At 41.9% G+C, this 22,597-nt stretch overlaps 1 pseudogene; it reads right to left on the bottom strand.

Annotated features, from left to right (window-relative positions):
• Positions 1-12: 12 nt before the first annotated feature.
• Positions 13-11,692, bottom strand: LOC118394677 (multidrug and toxin extrusion protein 1-like; annotated as a pseudogene).
• Between the last annotated feature and the right edge of the window lie 10,905 nt (positions 11,693-22,597).

Genomic DNA, 22,597 nt, shown 5'->3' with positions numbered 1-22,597 from the left:
CTGGAACTCACTCTGTGTTCATCAAGTGAGGTTGGTGAGCAGTAGGTTGATGATGATTCCCAGGGCTAGGATGAAGAGCATGACACACAGAGCCAGGGCCCTCCGCATTATCAGGGCCCTGTGGGCCAGCAGTGCCCCCACCTTGTTGAGGGCCACCCTGTCCCCAGCCTCACCATCAGCCTCAGACCCATCTTCAGCCAGGGCATTTCTATCTTTGTGGCCCTCACATGGAGCTGAATCATTTGAATGGGCCTCTGGGGCCATGTCTGTCACACATAAACACACCTATTAGACAGAGCATTCTTTCTTACATAACCAATAATAAAATACCTTTATAAAGCCATAGAGAGGGTTATGCTGAACAGTAAAGTGAAGGGTCAATGATTGATGTAGACTTTCTTACCCATGTCTGTAGAGTTCCCCTGTACCCCAGCTCTGATCTGGGCCTGCAAACAACCCAACACATCATTAAGATCCCCTTCAAAGCATTTACATTAAATGAAATAAAGACTTTAGGGTTATGCCTGTGTTCACCTCTACAGTGGCTTTCTTCCAGTTCATTCTGGATAGATAGACGATGCGGAAGGAGGACTGTAGGAACACACAGGTAAACAGACCGGTCCACAGGCCTGGGAGAGGAGAGGACACATAACAGTAACAGTCAAAGAAGAGGAGACAACTGAAAGAGGCAGTAGGGAGATTGGCGGCAGTTTGTCTTCGCTTAAGCCAACTTGTCACCTTGCTACACAAACCAACAATGTGATGTTCTTAAAATACGAAACAGTCAGGTGCCCAGGTGCAATATTGGAGCAATCAAAAGACTGAAAAACAAATGTGATACTGTATTACCCCATAAATTCATAGAACAAAATTCAGAATATGTTATAGATGTTCTTACCCATGATTCCTAGCTTGGCAGCAAACATCAGGGACACTCCAAGAGGAAAGCCAAACCCATAGTAACCCAGGATGTTGCATATCGCCCCAACCTTCTGCTTCCCTGCCCCCCTTATAATACTACCCGAGGCAGCCTGGGGAAACAGGAGAAGCAGACACGTTTACTGTTGCACTACAAACATGTGTGCACTGCCTTCAGAAAGGATTCACAGCCCTTTACTTTTCCAAATGTTTGTTGTGTTACAGGCTGAATTTAAAATGTATTAAATTGATTTGTTTTGTCACTGGCCTGCACGCAATACGCCATAATGTCAAAGTGGAATTATGTTTTATTTTCATTTATTTTTTATTAATAAATAAAAAATGAAAAGCTGAAATGTCTTGAGTAGAGAAGTATTCAACCTCTTTGTTATGGAAAGCTTAAATAAGTTCAGGAGTAAAAATGTGCTTAACAACTCACATAAGTTTCATGGACTCCCTCTGTGTGCAATAATAGTTGTTAAGATGATTTTTGAATGACTACCTCATCTCTCTACCCCACACATACAATTATCTGTAAGGTCCCTCAGTCGAGCAGTAAATTGCAAACACAGATTCAACAACAAACACCAGGGAGTTTTTCCAATGCCTCGCAAAGGGCACTGATTGATAGATGGGTAAAAATAAAAAAGAATGGTGAAGTTATCAATTACACTTTGGATGGTGTATCAATACACCCAGTCGCTACAAGAATACAGGCGTCATCCCTATCTAAGTTGCCGTAGAGGGGGAAAAAATGCTCAGGGATTTCACCATGACGCCAATGGTGACTTTTAAACAGTTACAGAGTTTAATGGCTATGATAGGAGAAAACCTCATTGACAGAGTAAAAAGCTGGAAGCCTGTACAGAATACAAATAGTCATGCATCCTGTTTGCAACGAGGCACTAAAGTAATACTACAAACAAATGTGGCAAAGCAATTAACTTTTTGTCCCGAATACAAACTATTATGTTTAGGGCAAATCCAATACAACACATTACTGACTAACCCTGTCCATATTTTCAAGGATAATGGTGGTTGCATCATGCAATGGGTATGCTTGGAATTGTTAAAGGACTGGGAGTTTTCAGGATAAAAAATAAATGGAATGGAGCATAGCACAGGCAAAATCCTAGAGAAAAACCTGATTCAGTCTGCTTTCCACCAGACACTGGGATATTAATTCACCTTTCAGCAGGACAATAACCTAAAACACAAGGACAAATATACACTGGAGTTGCTTATCAAGACAGTGAATGTTCATGTGGTAAGTACAAATGCTGGATATGAAAAGCAGGTACAGAGAGTTAACATTTAATTCAGCACAAACATGGAACAGGACAGGAACAGGACAGGAACAGCGTCAGAACCAGGTAAGACCAAGATATACGACAATTAATGCTGATGCGGGGGACAATCTAGAGAACAGACAGATATAGGGGAGGAAACAATCACAGGTGAGTGAGTCCAGGTGAGTGTAATGAATCGCTGATGCGAGTGACGAGGGGAGCAGGAGTGCATAATGATGGTGGCAGGAGTGCGCAATGCAGGGCACAGGCGTGACAGTTTCGGCTTAAATGTACTTGAAAATCTAAGACCTGAAAATGTTTGTCCAGCAATGATCAACAACCAATTTGACAGGGCTTGAAGAATTTAGAAAATTATAATGGACAAATGTTGCACAATCCAGGTGTGGAAAGCTCTTAGAGACCCAGAAAGACTCACAGCTATAATCGCTGCCAAAGGTGCTTCTACAAAATATTAAAATTCAGGGGTGTGAATACTTATGTAAATAAGGCGTTTCTGCATTTCATTTTCAATACATTTGGAAATATTGCTAAAAACAAGTTTTCACTTTGTCATTATGGAGTATTGTGTGTAGATAGGTAAGAAAAAAACATATATTTCATCCATTTTTAATTCAGGCTGTAACACAACAAAATGTGGAATAAGTCAAAGGGTATGAATACTTTCTGAAGGCACTGTATATACAGGTAACTTCCAAAATAAAGGAAACACTTGAGTAAATGAGGGATGCAAAGTATATTGGGAGATTAAGGTAAAGGTTTAAAAAAAATTGAAAGCAGGTGCTTCCACACAGGTGTGGTTCCTGAGTTAATGAAGCAATTAACATCCCATCATTCTTAGAGTCATGTATAAAACTGCCCATTATTTTCGCTACCATGGCTAGAAGAAGAGATCTCAGTGACTCCCTCCACTTCTAGAAATTATGCCAAGGTGCATTGAAACTGTTCTGGCTCGTGGTAGCCCAACATCCTATTAAGACACTTTATGTTGGTGTTTCCTTTATTTTGGCAGTTACATTTAGATACATAAATACCTTTGATATTATAAAAACAGTAGAAGATACAGTAGAAGCATTGACTCCTTACCGATATTGCATATAACAGAAGAAAAGGGGCGTAGAACGCCATAACTTGAGCAACCCTCTCTCTGATCTGCCTGTTGGTAGAAATTCAGGGTGAATAAATACATTCAGTTATGTAGAATCAATGACAGAGACACCTCACCGTAGTTAAAGTGTAAAGGAATATGTAAGCAAAGTTCATGAAAGTGTACGTCTGTATTACAGTGAGTGACTTAGTTATGTCATAGAGAAAGGTTATTAATGTTCACTCTCATACACAGGTCTGGTGATAACGATACAATAAAACACACCAGTGATGTAGTAAAACACAACAAACTGCTTAGCCATGGTGATGATCAACAGATCCCAAAGCCACAGGAACAAATCTGGAGTGGTAAATTACCATAGACTACATTACTCACTCATCATATGTAAAGACGTAGGAGATTTTGTCCTTCAGTATCCCAACAAGAACCGACAAGCACACAGAAACGGACCCTGGACAGAGACAACAGGTCATGCACAGACGGAACACATAGCACAGAACATGGCCAGCTTGGCAGACAGCTTGGCCTGCTCTGTATCTCCAGCCCCCAGAGCACTGCCCACCCTCACACTGCCTGCCACACTAAACCCTAGAGCAGGGGTGTCAAAGTCAAATGGACGGAGGGCCAAATAAAAAATGTAGCTACAAGCCGAGGGCCGGACTGTTCGAATGTTCATTGAAAAATTTTTAAATGACGCATATAGTCTAGTGAACCTAATTGAACCTACTGAAAACCTAACAAATATATTCCAATATGATCAGATAAATAAAGCAATATTTTCTTATGGCTCTGTCAGTAATCTTTAATTTTCAACAGACACAAAAGACAAATTTCCTTTATATAAAAATCCCCATAACATGAACATTAAATGAAAGAAACCGGTATTCAAGGCACCATCAGTAGCCTATATTTTCTATTTTAGCAAAAGTGGGCTAAATTTACTTCAAAGAAAAAAACAATAATAGCAATTTTCTATCATCCACTCAACTGAAATATTTTTAAAATATAATTGGATTGAAATACAATAAAATAAAGTGCAAAAATCTATTAATCAAAAACAACACTTTGTTTAAGGAGAAGTAACATGCAGTGAAAACAAATATTAAACTTTAACTTTTAAACTTGAACTGAGTAAAAACTCTAAATATGTGATTGCACAGTAATGTTCACTTGTTTGAGGTTGAGGGTGATACTTGGTGGTGTCCCATCTTTTCCACAAGTTCATCAATGTTCGGGGTAAGGCTCTGAGCTGAGGAAATCCTCAGAATTGAGTGGAGGTGTTCAGCAGTAAGTCGACTTCTGTGTGATGTTTTGTTCAAGTTCATCAAAGAAAACAGTTGTTCACACAGGTATGTGCTGCCAAACATAGACAACGTTTGAGCAGCCTGGATGCGCAGCTGGGGCATTGTGTCGGGGAGGAAACGGGCGAACTCCGCAGCACCCACTGCCGCATATTTTGCCCTCAGTGCATCATTGCATTGGAGGTCAATCAACTCCATTTGGAGGTTTGGTGGTGAGCTTTCCACGTCAACAGCAAATGGGTTACCGAGCAGTTCCAACCTGCTTTTTTGTGCTTCAAAGTCAGCAAATCGGCGTCGAAAGTCAGCGGCAAGCATACCTATTTTATCAGCCAACTGTGCGCTCGGGAACGCACTGGTAGAGAGCTTCTCTTTCATGGTCTGGCAGCTGGGAAAGTGGCTCAAATTTTCTTTCCGCATCTGCGTCTCCCACAGAGTCAGTTTGGTTTTAAATGCCTTCACTGTACTGTACATATCAGAGATGACACGATCCCGACCCTGCAGCTGCAAGTTCATTGCATTCAGATGACTCGTAATGTCACACAGAAAAGCCATTTCACACAGAAACATTTCGTCTCGGAGTTGTGTTGTGTCTTTCCCTTTGCTGTCCAAGAACAGACAAATCTCCTCACGAAGCTCGAAACATCTTTGAAGCACCTTTCCCTGGCTTAGCCATCGCACCTCTGTGTGATAAGGCAAATCACCATGCTCCGTTTCTAACTCCGTCAGAAATGCCTTGAACTGGCGGTGATTCAAACCTTTGGCTCTGATAAAGTTAACTGTGCGCGTGATGATGCTCATTACATGCTCCATTTTCAAGGCTTTACCGCACAACGCTTCCTGGTGTATGATACAATGATAAGCTGTCAGCTCACCTGTCGCGTTTTCCTCTTGCATCTTTTCCCGTATCTTCGCCACCAGTCCGCTCCTGTGTCCACACATCGCAGGTGCTCCGTCGGTTGTCAAACCCACGAGTTTTTCCCAAGGCAGCTCCATCTCATTTACACATCTTGACACCTCTTCATACAAATCATGCCCCGTAGTTGTGCCATGCATAGGACGTAAAGCCAAAAACTCCTCTGTCACGCTTAGGCTGGAGTCCACTCCGCGGATGAAAATTGACAACTGGGCAATGTCAGAAATGTCGGTGCTCTCATCCACAGCCAAGGAATATGCAATGAAATCTTTTCCCTTTTCACAAGCTGCTCTTTTAGATTGATGGACAACTGGTCTACTCTCTCGGCAATGGTGTTTCTGCTCAGACTCACATTTAAAAAGAGTTGCCTTTTTTCTGGGCAAACTTCGTCACAAACTTTAATCATGCAGTTTTTGATGAAATCCCCCTCCGTAAATGGCCGGGCTGATTTAGCGATCTCTTCTGCCAAAATAAAACTGGCCTTGACAGCAGCCTGGCCTTGTGATTTGGCTTTTTTGAACAGAGCCTGTCGAGATTTGAGGCCTCGTTTTAATTCCTCTGCCTTTTGTAGCCTTTGTTCCATGTCCATATTCTTGTTTTTGTCCGCGTGTTTCGTTTCATAATGTCGTCTCAGATTATACTCTTTCAGTACCGCCACACTTTCTCCACACAGAAGACACACAGGTTTTCCAGCTACCTCCGTGAACAAATACTCCGACTCCCACCTTGTTTGAAACCCCCGGTTCTCAGTGTCCACCTTCCGTTTTGCCATTTTTGATGGGTATCTGAAAGTTAATTTTACTGTGATGCTGACAACTGCTGTGCCAATAAATATTGAAATGAAGCAGCCTACTGCCTACGGTGCGTCACCGTTGCATTGTGGGAAATGTAGTATTGGTGCGTGTAAAAGATCTGCGGGCTGCCGGCTTGCTGCGGTCTGCGGGCCGGTTCTAATAATAAATCAAGATCATCCCAGGGGCCGTAAAACCTTCTCGCGGGCCGGATGTGGCCCGCGGGCCTTGACTCTGACATATGTGCCCTAGAGGGAACTGACAACACACACACACACACACCATGATCAATCTCTGGGACTGCAACCAGATGATTCACTTCCTATGTGCCTGGTGTGAATATATAGTATGATGGATGAACATTTGCCGAAAAGTTCAAGTAAATCTCAACTATATATTTACCATGTAGCAAATGCTTGCCAGTTCGAAGACGACTGATTGTGCTCCAAGCTCCACCTCACTTATCAGACCTGCCATTGAGAGGTAGTGAGACAGGATATCAAACCAAAGTAGAAACACTGTAGTATCTAAACAGTTTGTAATGTGTAGAAGTATCCACAAGAAAATAGTCAAATATAGAGCAACATTTCACTTTAAAAAAATAGATCAATGGCATTCACAGACATCAACACAACCCAAATATCTATCTGTTGTCATACCTGCTAGAAAGCCTCCAATCTCATAAGTCCACCACTCCACACACAGCATGATCATGCTAGGAATAGCCAGGTGGATGTAGGTGCCCCAGTCTTCCAAGCACTCCCAAGACCAACCTACAGGGGAACACAAGGCTCGGACACTGGGACCGTCCCTGAAAGGTTCATGCTAATGTTCTCACAGAAGGTGTTTGGGTCTAAACCAAAACCATGCTGTGTTAATACATTAGGAAGCCACAAACAGAGCACTTGGTTTGACATGGCACTGCTGTTCCCCTCAATAAATGCATACTAATAAATGTGTATTATGCATCCCTTTGTATGTGATCCATTCAAGTCACAGACTGGGAGTTCAGAGAGTTCAAAGAGTTTGTGGATTTGGCGGTATAAGCTCTACTTTAGTGTATTCATGTCTCACCTGCCCAGGTGGCCTTGTGTAGTTCCTTCCACAGGATGTAGGCATAAAGTATAGCAGCCAGAGAGAACTGAGAGATGGTGTTGGCCCACGCAGACCCACTGTCAACCTAAAACAATCCACAACATACATTACATCCTATAGCCCTCAGTGCTAACAATTACCATCCCATCCTATAGCCCTCAATGGTAATGATGGTGACAGAGGATTCCCTCTCTGGGGATGACACTCACGCTACACCCAGGTCCAGAACATAGAGGAAGATGTAGTTGATGAGGGCATTCAGTACGTTGGCCACCACACCAGTGATGACCTGCGGCCATATGATTCCCTGAAGGACAATAAAGTCTCATTCATATCAAATGGTCAGGTTATAATTCTCTTTGCAGGGTGACTGACCTGAGGTCTAGGTTAGCTCTAACCTGATTCTGTAGATATCTGGCCTCCAGCTGATAAATAAATGTGGCCTGTTAAAAAAATAAATGATAAACAAGTTTTAGTAAGTTATTGACATGGGAAATTAATTATTTTCTTAATTGATTGTGTGCACGTGTGTCTGGGTAGATAGATGTACTCACTGGGAGTGCTGGCATAAAAATCTTCACATACACCTGAGACAGCCTAAAGTGAAATACGAGAGCTCTGTCAGAATGATCCAAAACAATAATCACATTCTACAAACCAATCTCTACATGTCACTTTGTGAATGAGAGAAAACAGCCAAATTCAGAGATATAGTCTGCATCCCAAATGGAATCCTATTCCCTATGGGTCCTGGTCAAAAGTAGTGCACTATATAGGGAATAGGGTGCAATTTTAGACATCTATTAGATCTGGGGTAACTGTTTGCAGTGACTGGAGGGGTCTGATCTACCTGGCGACCTCTGGGCTCTGTTTGACAGCCAGGAGGATGGGTTCTGTGTTGATGAGAATAGCCCAGCATGGGAAACAGGCCAGAAGTTGAATGAGGATGGCTCTCTGTACAATGACCCCAACTTTCAGGAGGTTACAGCTCCCAAAAGTCTGCAAGGAACAATAATCAAGTTCACCTTTGAGTGGCACGGCAGGATAATGTAGCTCTGGTCCAGGGCGTTAAATGCTCCTTGAAGCTGAGCGCCAGCAAGCCGCTTGTGACCCCCTGGACCAGAGCTAGGGTAAAGGCACCTTTGATAACATTTTGGAGACAGTGCTGTGTTAGGAGGAGGAAACAGACCAGGTTTCATTCCTACCTGAGATATGAGTGTGTCACACGCTGATGATAAACCATACCCAATGGAGACACCTGTAACATTAATCACCTGGAAGACCAGAATAGAGATTTTGAGAATTTGTTGAAAATGTCAATATCATGGTGTACTGTAATTTCAATATTACCACAGCCAGGTACCAGTCTGTTTGTGCCATCATGTTAGGCATGACAAGGAGTGGCAAAAGTCACATGATGGCACAAACAGACAAGTACCCGGGATATTATCCAGAATGGTTGTAATAAAAAAGTGATATAAACTCATAAATCAATCAATACTTACAGCTATGGCGAGAGTGACCCCTGCCAGTTCTGTCTTCCCCAAATGGACACAGAAAATTGTACTGACGAAACTCACTGAAAATACCATGAGCTGAGCCATAACCTGGTAAGAATAGAATACATCCACAACATTTGATAAATCAGTTGATGTCGTTGTACATACTATCAGGCATATGCGGAGTGAATAGGCCTAACACTATGAAGTGTTAAACAATCTACGGTTTGAGGTAACTCCAAGTGATTCAGGTTAAACAGACTAGGTGATAGATGAATCGATGATTCAGGTTAAACAGACTAGGTGATAGATGAATCGATGATTCAGGTTAAACAGACCAGGTGATAGATGAATCAATGATTCAGGTTAAACAGACCAGGTGATAGATGAATCAATGATTCAGATTAAACAGACTAGGTGACAGATGAATCAATGATTCAGGTTAAACAGACCAGGTGATAGATGAATCAATGATTCAGGTTAAACAGACCAGGTGATAGATGAATGAATGATTCAGGTTAAACAGACCAGGTGATAGATGATTCAATGATTCAGGTTAAACAGACCAGGTGATAGATGATTCGGGTTAAACAGACCAGGTGATAGATGATTCGATGATTCACAGACCAGGTGATAGATTAATCAATGATTCAGGTTAAACAGACCAGGTGATAGATGATTAGATGATTCACAGACCAGGTGATAGATGAATCGATGATTCAGATTAAACAGACTAGGTGATAGATGAATCGATGATTCAGGTTAAACAGACTAGGTGATAGATGAATCGATGATTCAGGTTAAACAGACTAGGTGATAGATGAATCAATGATTCAGGTTAAACAGACCAGGTGATAGATGAATCGATGATTCAGGTTAAACAGACTAGGTGATAGATGAATCGATGATTCAGGTTAAACAGACCAGGTGATAGATGAATCAATGATTCAGGTTAAACAGACCAGGTGATAGATGAATCGATGATTCAGGTTAAACAGACCAGGTGATAGATGAATCGATAATTCAGGTTAAACAGACTAGGTGATAGATGAATCGATGATTCAGATTAAACAGACTAGGTGACAGATGAATCGATGATTCAGGTTAAACAGACTAGGTGACAGATGAATCGAGGATTCAGGTTAAACAGACCAGGTGATAGATGAATCGATGATTCAGGTTAAACAGACCAGGTGATAGATGAATCAATGATTCAGGTTAAACAGACCAGGTGATAGATGAATCAATGATTCAGGTTAAACAGACCAGGTGATAGATGAATCGATGATTCAGGTTAAACAGACCAGGTGATAGATGAATCAATGATTCAGGTTAAACAGACTAGGTGATAGATGAATCGATGATTCAGGTTAAACAGACCAGGTGATAGATGAATCGATGATTCAGGTTAAACAGACTAGGTGATAGATGAATCGATGATTCAGGTTAAACAGACCAGGTGATAGATGAATCAATGATTCAGGTTAAACAGACCAGGTGATAGATGAATCGATGATTCAGGTTAAACAGACTAGGTGATAGATGAATCAATGATTCAGGTTAAACAGACTAGGTGACAGATGAATCGATGATTCAGGTTAAACAGACCAGGTGATAGATGAATCGATGATTCAGGTTAAACAGACTAGGTGATAGATGAATCAATGATTCAGGTTAAACAGACTAGGTGATAGATGAATCGAGGATTCAGGTTAAACAGACCAGGTGATAGATGAATCGATGATTCAGGTTAAACAGACTAGGTGACAGATGAATCGAGGATTCACAGACCAGGTGATAGATGATTCAATGATTCAGGTTAAACAGACTAGGTGATAGATGAATCAATGATTCAGGTTAAACAGACTAGGTGATAGATGAATCAATGATTCAGGTTAAACAGACTAGGTGATAGATGAATCGAGGATTCAGGTTAAACAGACCAGGTGATAGATGAATCGATGATTCAGGTTAAACAGACTAGGTGATAGATGAATCAATGATTCAGGTTAAACAGACTAGGTGATAGATGAATCAATGATTCAGGTTAAACAGACTAGGTGATAGATGAATCGAGGATTCAGATTAAACAGACTAGGTGATAGATTAATCGATGATTCAGGTTAAACAGACCAGGTGATAGATGAATCAATGATTCAGGTTAAACAGACTAGGTGATAGATGAATCGAGGATTCAGATTAAACAGACTAGGTGATAGATGAATCGATGATTCAGGTTAAACAGACTAGGTGACAGATGAATCGATGATTCAGGTTAAACAGACTAGGTGATAGATGAATCGATGATTCAGGTTAAACAGACTAGGTGATAGATGAATCGATGATTCAGGTTAAACAGACTAGGTGACAGATGAATCGAGGATTCAGGTTAAACAAACCAGGTGATAGATGAATCGAGGATTCAGGTTAAACAGACCTATATAGTATGCCAGATACCAGTAACCTATAATTATCCAGTGTGCCAGTGGCATTTAAGTGAATTCAATAATATGCAAGCATCACTGCCAAATAACAATAATAATGTAATATAAAAATGCAAAGTTTTATATAACTTTGACCTAATTGTGGGCAAAATGTAATAAAGATGTTTCTTACCACAGGCCCAGCCATTGTTGATAATTCAAGAATTTATTTTTTGAATTCAACAGGAATCAACCTGCGAATACATCTAAAACAGCTCCCACATATTGTCAATTCATTCCCATTCATCCTGCTCTCCACAATTCCATTAGAATCCATTTCTAAAGACTGTCGCTCAGAAAAGTCTGCATGGTCAAGTGAGAACAAGGTGGTATTCTAGCTGCCAGCTGCCAGAGCGAGACTTCCTATCTGATGACATCCTTTGTCACTCCCTAGCTCTGACTTAGCTGTACACTGGCAATCTCAACTAGCATTGTTAAACATGATTTCCAATCAACTGCTGGACAAAGTTCAGTCTTTTGTCAATTCTGCAACTGCACCACATGATGGAGCTCTTTCCTTCCTCTGCAAACATCAACATTGTTTGAAAATAAAGTACTTTTTCTCTAAAGCCGTGTTCTAGAGCAGTTGTTCCCAAACTTTTTATAGTCCCGAACCCCTTCAAACATTCAACCTCCAGCTGCGTACCCCCTCTAGCACCAGGGTCAGCTGTACCCCCTCTAGCACCAGGGTCAGCTGTACCCCCTCTAGCACCAGGGTCAGCTGTACCCCCTCTAGCACCAGGGTCAGCACACTCTCAAATGTTGTTTTTTTGCCATCATTGTAAGCCTGCCTCACACACTATAAGATACATTTATTAAACATAAGAATGAGTGTGAGTTTTTGTCACAACCCAGCTCGTGGGAAGTGACAAAGAGCTCTTATAGGACGAGGGCACAAATAATAATATAATAATAACAAGCAATAATTTAGCTCATTATTTAGTCATCTTACATATAAAACCTTATTTGTTCATCAACAATTGTGAATAACTCCCCACAGGTTAATGAGAAAGGTGTGCTTGAAAGGATGCACATAACTCTGCAGTGTTGGGGTGAATTGGAGAGTGTCTCAAGTCTTAAATCATTTTCCACACACAGTCTGCCTGTAATTCGTTTTCATGAAAGTCTGTATTGCCCAGCGACAGCCCCGAAACCTGAAGGATCTGGAGAAAGTCTGTATGGAGGAATGGGCCAAAATCCCTGCTGCAGTGTGTGCAAACCTGGTCAAGAACTACAGGAAATGTATGATCTCTGTAATGCAAACAAAGGTTTCTGTACCAAATATTAAGTTCAGCTTTTCTGATGTATCAAATACTTTTGTCATGCAAGAAAATGCAAATTAATTACTTAAAAATCATACAATGTGATTTTCTGGATTTTTGTTTTAGATTCCGTCTCTCACAGTTGAAGTGTACCTATGATAAAAAATTACAGACCTCTACATGCTTTGTAAGTAGGAAAACCTGCAAAATCGGCAGTGTATCAAATACTTGTTCTCCCCACTGTAGGTGCATTGTTGCAAAGGTCATCAGTGTCATAACAGCGCGATTTGCCAAGGCAGTATACTCTGAGCACAGACCTATCCATAAATCTGGCAGTGGCTTCTGATTAAATCAAATTTTCACAGAACCTGTTGTTGCAATTTCAATGAGGCTCTCTTGTTCAGATATTGGTAAGTGGACTGGAGGCAGGGCATGAAAGGGATAACGAATCCAGGTGTTTGTGTCGTCCGTTTTGGGAAAGTACCTGCGTAATTGCGCACCCAGCTCATTCAGGTGCTTCGCTATATCACATTTGACATTGTCTGTAAGCTTGAGTTCATTTGCACATAAAAAATCATACGATGATGGAAAGACCTGTGTGTTGTCCTTGTTAATGCAGACAGAAAAGAGCTTCAACTTCTTAATCATAGCCTCACTTTTGTCCCACACATTGAATATAATTGCGGAGAGTCCCTGTAATCCTAGATTGAGATCATTCAGGTGAGAAAAAACATCATCCAGATAGGCCAGTCGTGTGAGAAACTCGTCATAATGCAAGTGGTCAGACAAGTGAAAATCATGGTCAGAGTAAAGAAAACTTTAAGCTCATCTCCCAATTTAAAAAAAAGTGTCAATTCTTTGCCTCTTTATAACCAGAACTGTATGTTGTAAAAGCGTTACATGGTCGCTGCCCATATCATTGCATAATGCAGAAAATACACGATTGTTCAGGGGCCTTGCTTCCACAAAGTTAACCATTTTCACTGTAGTGTCCAAATCGTATTTATAGCTGTCAGGCATTCCCTTGGCAGCAAGAGCCTCTCGTTAGATGCTGCAGTTTACCCAAGTGGCGTCGGGAGCAACTGCTTACACGCACGTTACCACTCCACTATGTTTCCGTCATTGCTTTTGCGCCATCAGTACAGATACCAACACATCTTGACCACCAAAGTCCATTTGATGTCACAAAGCTGTCCAGTACTTTCAAAATATCCTCTCCTGTTTCCCTGGTTTCCAGAAGAGGATGTCTTCCTTAATTGACCCTACATGAATGTAACGGACATATACCAGGAGCTGTGCCTGGCTCACCATGTCTGTTGACTCATCCAGCTGTAATGCATAGAATTCACTGGCTTGTATGCGAAGCAGTAATTGTTTCAAAACATCTCCTGCCATGTCACTGATGCATCATGAAACATTGTTGTTTGATGAAGACATTGTCTGTATAGTTTTTTGGGCCTTTTCCCCCAGCATGGTCCCAGCCATATCCGCGGTAGCAGGAAGAATTAAGTCCTCCAGAATAGTATGGGGCTTGCCTGTCCTAGCCACTTGGTAGCTCACCATATAAGATGTTTCTAGCCCCTTCTTATTAATGGTATATTTTGCTTTAATACATGTCTTACTATTCGAAATTGTCTTAATTCTTGCAACAACAAAAAAACGGTGGCTTATTTTTCAAATTGGCATGTTTCGTTTCTAAATGTCTGCGCAAGAGTGAAGGTTTCATCGAGTTGTGAGAGTACCTTTGCACCTATAACACACTGTCTGAGGAAAGGCACTGCTCCCAATATAAGTGAACCCCAAATCGATGTAGTTATCGTATTTGCACCTCTTCGATGGTCCAACGTCCCTGTCTGTAAGGTGCATTCCCGGGTAAGGGGGCAGTAGCTCTTCGGCTGCATCAGATTCACAACTGTCAGTGTCCATGCTAGCTGGGTTAACAACAAATGTAGAATTACTAATGCTAGCATTGGATGTGCTCGTGGAAGCAGAACAACTTGTCATCAACAGGTGCTGGTGCCGGACTGCTGGTTGTAGCAGTACTACCAGTACAGCTGTTATGTGTCTTACTTGTTGAACCATTTAGCAATTTTGGAGCAAACCGAAAGAGCAGCAGCTACGTTTGTCTACATACGGACCGTTAGTGGAATTCCCGCGAGAGAGTAACGGTTAATGTGATTGGATGTTAATTATTTGAGTCGACTACCTGTATTTGACATTGTGTTGTTATATCGCTGAACACTAGATGGTTTCATTTTATTTTTGGCAGTGAAATGAGGCTACTCAGGCGAGAAAAAAAACATCACCCAAATGTATAACACCGTTGGAAAATATAAATGGACTATGAAAATGTGAATCACATGTTTATTTGGCGTACCCCTGACGGCATTATCCAGTTTGGGAATAAATGTTCTGGAGCATAAATTTTGCTCAGTAGCTGATCACCGACTGAGCAGACAAATAATGAGTAGTCATTTGAGATGATTTGGAGATCAGTCAGTCTGTTATGGGCGACTGCAATATAGTCGATTTCAAAAACAACCAGCCAATTTTAACAATGACATTTACAAAGGTCTAAAGCTGCAAAAGTCTCTGAAAGAAAGTCGATGGTAGGTGCCAGTCCCATCAGTTGAAAGATCAAACATATGAGGCTCTAGACACCTGTGGCTACCTTACTGTAGACTCAGTGTATGACCCAGTGAACACATTAGTGTAGATAATAGTGCCTGTCTAAAAGTAACAGAGACCATGCAGCCTAATGGGTGTTTAAGACAATTTCAAGTATGTTTAAAACACACTTAAACCATGAGTATTAGGTATCATACAATCTTGTGCTATCTAGAACCAAAAATAGTTCCATGGCTGTCCTTAGGTTCCAGGTAGAACCTTTTGAGTTCTATGTAGAGGGTTCTACATGGAACCACAGAGTTCTGCCCCACAAATAGGATACTCCTATGGCAGGGTAGCCTAGTGGTTAAAGTGTTGGACAAGTAACCGGAAGGTTGCAAGTTCAAATCCCCGAGCTGACAAGGTACAAATCTGTTGTTCTGCCCCTGAACAGGCAGTTAACCCGCTGTTCCTAGGCTGTCATTGAAAATAAGAATTTGTTCTTAACTGACTTAGTTAAATAAAGTAAAAAATGCAGACAGCCTCAGAACCCTTTTGGAAATATTCCTCTAATAGTGTGTACTGTGTAGGCCTACATTTGACACTGTTTGACATTGTATGTACAGTGTTTTGCTTTGTTTTGTTTCATATTAATGCTTACAATAGCTCTTATAATGGGATGGAGACTTATATTCATGGTAACATAACATTTGGTTATTCCAATCTAGTTGTGTTGAAAACCAATTGATTGTCAGAGAATTGATTGTCAGGGTACTTCTCTCGGGTCAGCGTCAAACTCAATTTGGGTACCAAGGACACAAAGAAAGGCTTTTTGTCCCACTGTCTTGGCTCTGTCCTTTTTTAACTTGGATGAGAGAAAATTCAATGAGTTAAGAATGTCTGGTTCATTTAATTAGAGAGTGATTTGGCCTGTGGGAAAGCATCAAACACTATCTTCTGAGTATGAGGAGAGGTTGATTATATCAGACAGGCCACATATTGTCTGCTTTAGTAACTGATACAGTGGCTAAGTAGGGGGGCAACAGAAGCTTAGACATCCTGTAAGGCTGATCTATGAAACTCTCTCCATGTCTGAATCGGCATGACTCAGTGGATACAACTTAGGTGTATCAGGTACACAGATACCACACAAAGCTCCCATTTTCCCTGTCCTCACAGACCTTAGTGGTGTCATTGACTTTTGCTGTGTTTGAGCTGAGGTAAAAGATATTACTTTGGAGGTCCCAAGAGACCCTAACATGCACCATTGAACAACTATGTGTCTTATTGTCCAGTATGAAATTGTGTTCAATAGCACACATATGGTTAATAACAACAAGAGTTCTGCTGTGCTGTGTAAATTTACCAAAGGCCTTTACTTGTCTATAGAATATTTTTTTATGCAACCTCAGCAAAGAATATAGCTACCATTCTTCCTTTCTTACTGAACACTTAAATGTATATATAGGTAATAATAGAGGCTATGATACACGAGGACTTGTTTCAATTGGATAATGAGTGGGTGTTGCAGAGGCAGCAAAGAGAGAGAAAGGCACTGTAATTACATAAGCTTCTACCCCCTTAGGACGTTAGATCATAGTTAGATCACAGTGATGTGAGCTGTACTATACACCCAGCTACTCCTTAAGTATCTAACATTTTAAATTCCCAAGACTGTGGTCAGGGTCAGAGCTTAGCTAAGATATTATATTTTCTTCCTTCCTTCCCTTTCTCAGTCTCCTCTCTGCCCCTTGAGGTTCCAATACTCCTCCATAGCCCACAATAAAGTGCAGTTTTGGGATGTTTTAGCTGTCAATGGCCATATAGTCTTGTAGGATTCAACCATTAAAAACCTGTAGAGTGTCTGTGAAATGTCTGCTGTCTTGTCTAGACTGTGAAACATGCCCTCTCTATACAATTCTTTCATCTTAGTGAGATGTTTCACCAGGTCTCCACTGTGTGTTGTATTGAAGTGGAGCTATAGCCCTGGATACTATCAATAGGAGGTTGTGAAATGGACTATTTTGTCTGTACAACAATACTGGGTTTCTAGTGAATCTCCTGACCTCGCCAGGTTCATGCAATCTCTCAGTGGTGGGACAATGACACATTCTTTTCTTTCTCCACAGGTAGAGCCATTCAGCCAAAGCCTGTGCTGTGTTGGTGTACTGTGCGCTAAGTTTATTGGATCATCTGGGCCTATGTACCAAACCACCAATCACTGAGAAAAGGAGCAGACGAAAACAATAGTACTGTCAGAGTCAGCTGTGAAACTCTGCATGTTTTAGTCATGAAGTTGAGAAATAGCTAAGGAGTAGCCGAGGAGGACTGCTACTGAAACGTTGTCATCTCCTGCTTGCTGTTCAAACACGTTCTCTAGAGCCACGTTTATAGCTGGTTCTAACATGTGTCCTTTCTCTTGATCTTGTCCACATTCTGATTGTATCCACATTTTTAGACAGGTGTAGGCGATTAAAAGACTCATTGTGATCTGACTGTAATCAGATCTTTTTGACCACCTCCGCAGGTAGTTAGGGACTCATTGTATCTGGATCAATCATGTGTAAACAGATATGGATGGTCAGACCATTTAAATCATCATTATACCAGTCTCTAAAATCATTGACAGGTAGCACCATTGACTTATGGCATCAATAATTGTCTTAAAATAAAAACATGCATGTTATTTTGAAATGTAAATATCTGTCAAATAATCTGCATACAGGGAGGCAGCAGGTAATCAGGAAATCTGGAATCTCCCCCACATTTAGTCAGGAATATGAATAAATGTACAGTATTTCTTACAAAGGGCTTACTTTGATCATAACTTACAACATGTATTCCTATGATATCAAATCAAATCAAATTCATTTATATAGCCCTTCGTACATCAGCTGATATCTCAAAGTGCTGTACAGAAACCCAGCCTAAAACCCCAAACAGCAAACAATGCAGGTGTAAAAGCACGGTGGCTAGGAAAAACTCCCTAGAAAGGCCAAAACCTAGGAAGAAACCTAGAGAGGAACCGGGCTATGTGGGGTGGCCAGTCCTCTTCTGGCTGTGCCGGGTAGAGATTATAACAGAACATGACCAAGATGTTCAAATGTTCATAAATGACCAGCATGGTCGAATAATAATAAGGCAGAACAGTTGAAACTGGAGCAGCAGCACAGTCAGGTGGACTGGGGACAGCAAGGAGCCTTCATGTCAGGTAGTCCTGGGGCACGGTCCTAGGGCTCAGGTCAGTTGAAACTGGAGCAGGAGCATGGCCAGGTGGACTGGGGACAGCAAGGAGTCCTCATGTCAGGTAGTCCTGGGACATGGTCCTAGGGCTCAGGTCCTCCGAGAGAGAGAAAGAAAGAGAGAAGGAGAGAATTAGAGAACGCACACTTAGATTCACACAGGACACCGAATAGGACAGGAGAAGTACTCCAGATATAACAAACTGACCCTAGCCCCCGACACATAAACTACTGCAGCATAAATACTGGAGGCTGAGACAGGAGGGGTCAGGAGACACTGTGGCCCCATCCGAGGACACCCCGGACAGGGCCAAACAGGAAGGATATAACCCCACCCACTTTGCCAAAGCACATCCCCCACACCACTAGAGGGATATCTTCAACCACCAACTTACCATCCTGAGACAAGGCCGAGTATAGCCCACAAAGATCTCCGCCACGGTACAACCCAAGGGGGGCAACCCAGACAGGCCGACCACAACAGTGAATCAACCCCACCCAGGTGACGCACCCCCCAGGGACGGCACGAGAGAGCCCCAGCAAGCCAGTGACTCAGCCCCCGTAACAGGGTTAGAGGCAGAGAATCCCAGTGGAAAGAGGGGAACCGGCCAGGCAGAGACAGCAAGGGCGGTTCGTTGCTCCAGAGCCTTTCCGTTCACCTTCCCACTCCTGGGCCAGACTACACTCAATCATATGACCCACTGAAGAGATGAGTCTTCAGTAAAGACTTAAAGGTTGAGACCGAGTTTGCGTCTCTGACATGGGTAGGCAGACCGTTCCATAAAAATGGAGCTCTATAGGAGAAAGCCCTGCCTCCAGCTGTTTGCTTAGAAATTCTAGGGACAATTAGGAGGCCTGCGTCTTGTGACCGTAGCGTACGTGTAGGTATGTACGGCAGGACCAAATCAGAGAGGTAGGTAGGAGCAAGCCCATGTAATGCTTTGTAGGTTAGCAGTAAAACCTTGAAATCAGCCCTTGCTTTGACAGGAAGCCAGTGTAGAGAGGCTAGCACTGGAGTAATATGATCAAATTTTTTGGTTCTAGTCAGGATTCTAGCAGCCGTATTTAGCACTAACTGAAGTTTATTTAGTGCTTTATCCGGGTAGCCGGAAAATAGAGCATTGCAGTAGTCTAACCTAGAAGTGACAAAAGCATGGATTAATTTTTCTGCATCATTTTTGGACAGAAAGTTTCTGATTTTTGCAATGTTACGTAGATGGAAAAAAGCTGTCCTCGAAATGGTCTTGATATGTTCTTCAAAAGAGAGATCAGGTAACGCCGAGGTCCTTCACAGTTTTATTTGAGACGACTGTACAACCATTAAGATTAATTGTCAGATTCAACAGAAGATCTCTTTGTTTCTTGGGACCTAGAACAAGCATCTCTGTTTTGTCTGAGTTTAATAGTAGAAAGTTTGCAGCCATCCACTTCCTTATGTCTGAAACACATGCTTCTAGCGAGGGCAATTTTGGGGCTTCACCATGTTTCATTGAAATGTACAGCTGTGTGTCATCCGCATAGCAGTGAAAGTTTACATTATGTTTTCGAATAACATCCCCAAGAGGTAAAATATATAGTGAAAACAATAGTGGTCCTAAAACAGAACCTTGAGGAACACCGAAATGTACAGTTGATTTGTCAGAGGACAAACCATTCACAGAGACAAACTGATATCTTTCCGACAGATAAGACCTAAACCAGGCCAGAACATGTCCGTGTAGACCAATTTGGGTTTCCAATCTCTCCAAAAGAATGTGGTGATCGATGGTATCAAAAGCAGCACTAAGGTCTAGGAGCACGAGGACAGATGCAGAGCCTCGGTCCGATGCCATTAAAATGACATTTACCACCTTCACAAGTGCCGTCTCAGTGCTATGATGGGGTTTAAAACCAGACTGAAGCATTTCGTATACATTGTTTGTCTTCAGGAAGGCAGTTAGTTGCTGCGCAACAGCCTTCTCTAAAATCTTTGAGAGGAATGGAAGATTCGATATAGGCCGATAGTTTTTTATATTTTCTGGGTCAAGGTTTGGCTTTTTCAAGAGAGGCTTTATTACTGCCACTTTTAGTGAGTTTGGTACACATCCAGTGGATAGAGAGCCGTTTATTATGTTCAACATAGGAGGGCCAAGCACAGGAAGCAGCTCTTTCAGTAGTTTAGTTGGAATAGGGTCCAGTATACAGCTTGAAGGTTTAGAGGCCATGATTATTTTCATCATTGTGTCAAGAGATATAGTACTAAAACACTTGAGCGTCTCTCTTGATCCTAGGTCCTGGCAGAGTTGTGCAGACTCAGGACAACTGAGGTTTGGAGGAATACGCAGGTTTAAAGAGGAGTCCGTAATTTGCTTTCTAATAATCATAATCTTTTCCTCAAAGAAGTTCATGAATTTATCACTGCTAAAGTGAAAGTCATCCTCTCTTGGGGAATGCTGCTTTTTAGTTAGCTTTGCCACAGTATCAAAAAGGAATTTCGGATTGTTCTTATTTTCCTCAATTAAGTTAGAAAAATAGGACGATCGAGCAGCAGTAAGGGCTCTTCGGTACTGCACGGTACCGTCCTTCCAAGCTAGTCGGAAGACTTCCAGTTTGGTGTGGCGCCATTTCCGTTCCAATTTTCTGGAAGCTTGCTTCAGAGCTCGGGTATTTTCTGTGTACCAGGGAGCTAGTTTCTTATGAGACATTTTTTTAGTTTTTAGGGGTGCAACTGCATCTAGGGTATTGCGCAAGGTTAAATTGAGATCCTCAGTTAGGTGGTTAACGGATTTTTGTCCTCTGGCGTCCTTGGGTAGGCAGAGGGAGTCTGGAAGGGCATCAAGGAATCTTTGTGTTGTCTGTGAATTTATAGCACGACTTTTGATGTTCCTTGGTTGGGGTCTGAGCAGATTATTTGTTGCAATTGCAAACGTAATAAAATGGTGGTCCGATAGTCCAGGATTATGAGGAAAAACATTAAGATCCACAACATTTATTCCATGGGACAAAACTAGGTCCAGCGTATGACTGTGACAGTGAGTGGGTCCAGAGACATGTTGGACAAAACCCACTGAGTCGATGATGGCTCCAAAAGCCTTTTGGAGTGGGTCTGTGGACTTTCCCATGTGAATATTAAAGTCACCAAAGATTAGAATATTATCTGCAATGACTACAAGGTCTGATAGGAATTCAGGGAACTCAGTGAGAAACGCTGTATATGGCCCAGGAGGCCTGTAAACAGTAGCTATAAAAAGTGATTGAGTAGGCTGCATAGATTTCATGACTAGAAGCTCAAAAGACGAAAACGTCATTTTTTTTTTGTAAATTGAAATTTGCTATCGGAAATGTTAGCAACACCTCCGCCTTTGCGGGATGCACGGGGATATGGTCACTAGTGTAGCCAGGAGGTGAGGCCTCATTTAACACAGTAAATTCATCAGGCTTAAGCCATGTTTCAGTCAGGCCAATCACATCAAGATTATGATCAGTGATTAGTTCATTGACTATAATTGCCTTTGAAGTAAGGGATCTAACATTAAGTAGCCCTATTTTGAGATGTGAGGTATCATGATCTCTTTCAGTAATGACAGGAATGGAGGTGGTCTTTATCCTAGTGAGATTGCTAAGGCGAACACCGCCATGTTTAGTTTTGCCCAACCTAGGTCGAGGCACAGACACGGTCTCAATGGTGATAGCTGAGCTGACTACACTGACTATGCTAGTGGCAGACTCCACTATGCTGGCAGGCTGGCTAATAGCCTGCTGCCTGGCCTGCACCCTATTTCATTGTGGAGCTAGAGGAGTTAGAGCCCTGTCTATGTTGGCAGATAAGATGAGAGCACCCCTCCAGCTAGGATGGAGTCCGTCACTCCTCAGCAGGTCAGGCTTGGTCCTGTTTGTGGGTGAGTCCCAGAAAGAGGGCCAATTATCTACAAATTCTATCTTTTGGGAGGGGCAGAAAACAGTTTTCAACCAGCGATTGAGTTGTGAGACTCTGCTGTAGAGCTCATCACTCCCCTAACTGGGAGGGGGCCAGAGACAATTACTCGATGCCGACACATCTTTCTAGCTGATATGCACGCAGAAGATATGTTG

The sequence above is a fragment of the Oncorhynchus keta genome, chromosome 1, assembly GCF_023373465.1.
Source record: "Oncorhynchus keta strain PuntledgeMale-10-30-2019 chromosome 1, Oket_V2, whole genome shotgun sequence".
Lineage (NCBI taxonomy): Eukaryota > Metazoa > Chordata > Actinopteri > Salmoniformes > Salmonidae > Oncorhynchus > Oncorhynchus keta.
Note: the sequence above shows the minus strand (reverse complement) of the source record. Positions and strands in the feature narration are given on the sequence as shown.